The sequence below is a fragment of the Panthera pardus genome, unplaced genomic scaffold (assembly GCF_024362965.1).
Source record: "Panthera pardus isolate Hobbes unplaced genomic scaffold, ASM2436296v1 HiC_scaffold_24, whole genome shotgun sequence".
NCBI lineage: Eukaryota > Metazoa > Chordata > Mammalia > Carnivora > Felidae > Panthera > Panthera pardus.
Genome location: NW_026526810.1, coordinates 99,432,483 through 99,435,170, shown reverse-complemented (window position 1 = coordinate 99,435,170; position 2,688 = coordinate 99,432,483). Strand labels below are relative to the sequence as shown.

The following is a 2,688-nucleotide window of genomic DNA, read 5'->3' as shown; positions in this document are numbered from 1 at the left end:
CACAAAAAGCCACATAAATTGCTTCCTGCTTATATGCAATGTCAAAACTTCATTTAAGAAGACACTAGGAGTGAAATTCATGGTCTTTTATTAAGAAGCCATCTGTCTACTATTTATTTACTGAGCTGTAATGAACAATCTTTTGTGAACAAAGATTTCTCTGCCAGTGGGAAAGCTCCCTGTAGCCTTGGATGTGAGTGCCACCTGCTGGATGCTGCACACAAAAACTTTCCTGTACCTCAACCCAAGAATGGCTGATCATTATCTGGGAAAATGCCCAGGTAACACCCCTTTGATTTTAGGTCACAAGGACAGCTGTAATGCCTAATGAGTAATGTAATCTTTGGGTAAGAGCGCAGATTTTATAAGAAAAACACACTCAGGAAAAAAACCCAATGCAAAAATATTCCACTGAGCTATTGTTTATAAGCTTGCCAGTGCCAAGAATATAGTAAATAGTTCTCTGTTTATATTATGAGCTCACTGAGTTTTATACATTGGTGACATAGGCAGTTGGTGGGTGGCTTTTTACCTTAAGGAGGCCGTACCTATATCTTGCAGAAGGGTAGGAAATTAGGGACCCCTTGGCTATGACCATGAGTTGGCTTCAATACCAAATATGTAATCTCATCAATTTTAGTTTTGGTGCCAAATTCCCTGTTTGGGGCTTAGGGAAAAAGTGTTTCTTTGCATCACTCTAATGGACTCTGTGACTTATGGACTCAGTAGCCTGGGGCTTATATTAGCATTGGGACAATTTGTAATTTCCATTGAGGGCAAGAAGGTAGAAATGGCTCTTTAAGAGAAATAAATACACACCTTGGTCTATCAAGAGCTTTGTGAAGTTTCTTCCAGTTTGGTCCTTGGGAAGGACATGAAAATTGCATAGCATTGTTTTCATGCTAGTTACCTAGGAGAAGGTAGGGGGAAAGAGGCCCTTGGAAAGGGACAATCATCTACCCTCCTTGTTTGTTTTTTTTTTAATTTTTTAACGTTTATTCATTTTTGAGAGACAGAGAGAGACAGAGTGTGAATGGGGGAAGGGCAGTGACACAGAATCCAAAGCAGGCTCCAGGCTCTGAGCCGTCAGCACAGAGCCCGACATGGGGCTTGAACTCACAGACCAGGGGGATCATGACCGGACCTGAAGTCAGATGTTTAACCGACTGAGCTACCTAGGTGCCCCTCCTGGGGTTATTTTGAATCACTTTTGCAGAAATTTAAAATTTTTAATCATTTTTGCAGAAAGTTTAAAGTTGGGCCTTTTCTCAGCTGCTGCTAAGGTGCTCTGTCCTTCCGAGGAAGCTAAGGCTGCTTTGGGGTGAGGCCCTCACTTCATTCAGCAACTAGCACTGTGCCAGCTCAGCACAGTGGCCTCTGTCCATGGCCTCTGTCTAGGAATTCACCTGCATCTGCTCAGCCCTCATCCAGCATGATGATGAGGTGACAGTCATGGAGGATAAGATCAATGCCCTCATTCAAGCAGCAGGTATAAATGTTGAACCTTTCTGACTAAGCTTGTTTGCAAAGGCCCTGGTCAATGTCAACATCGGGTGCCTCATTGCAATGTAAGGGCTGGTGGATCTGCCCCAGCAGGAGGACCTGCTTCTTCTACCACTGCTGCTCCAGCTGAGGAGAAGAAAGTAGAAGCAAAGAAAGAAGAATCTGAGGAGTCTGATGATGACATGGGCTTTGGTCTTTTTAGTTAAACCTCCTCTGTAACCTGTTCAATAAAAAGCTCTTAAAAAAAAAAGTTGGTCCCTAGGTTATAACTGACCCAAGGATTGTCTTTAGTATGTTCTTGACATGATAAGACCAGTTATCTGCTTTTAGAATTTTATAGAAGCTGGTGGCATGTATTTCTCCTGCCCTGGCTCCCTTTTCCTAGCGCTGGAAAAACATCATGCATAATTCACAAGAGTCTTTTGGGCTAAAACAAAAATTCTCTTCCTTTGTTCCAAAGATGGTTAATGGATTTTTGTGGCTAAAATTTTTAAACCTACAAAATAGGATTCAGATTTGGAAGGGGCTCAAGGCAGAGTGAGCTTTTTATTTTTATTTCTGGTTATGTGCAGCTCAGGACTATAACACCATGGTGCTGGAATTCAGATTTTATGGAAAAATGATGGGTGCTTGACAAGATTCTATATTGAGGGGCACCTGGGTGGCTCAGTCGGTTAAGTGTCTGACTCTTGATTTCAGCTCAGTTCTTGATCTCAGGGGCATGAGTTCAAGTTCTGCATTGGGGTCTGTGTTGGGCATGAAGCCTACTTAAAATTTTTTCTAAAAAATGAAGAATCTATATTGTGGACGTTGACTAGCCTTTTTTTTAAGAAGGGATAACATGAGTGGGGTAGAGGGACTGAAGGAGAGAGAATCCTAAGCAGGCTCCACAATTAGCATAGAGCCCAATGTGGGGCTCAATCCCATGACCCTGGGATCATGACCCAAGTCAAAACCAAGAGTCAGACACTTAACCAACTGAGCCACCCACGTGCCTCTAGACTTATTTTTGCAATATATATGAATGCAGAATCATGTTGAACACCTGAAACTAATATGTTATGTGTCAAATATACCTTAATAAAAAAAGAATCTATATTGTATGAGATTACATGATATTTAGCACGCTTGTCTGTACCTACATCAATGCCAAGCCAGAACACAGAATGGAGATGTTACTTCTTA

The 2,688-nt window shown here is 41.8% G+C and overlaps 1 pseudogene; it reads left to right on the top strand.

The window, feature by feature from the left end:
- Positions 1 to 1,383: 1,383 nt before the first annotated feature.
- LOC109268199 (60S acidic ribosomal protein P1-like) lies at positions 1,384 to 1,734 on the top strand (annotated as a pseudogene).
- The last annotated feature ends 954 nt before the right edge of the window (positions 1,735 to 2,688 follow it).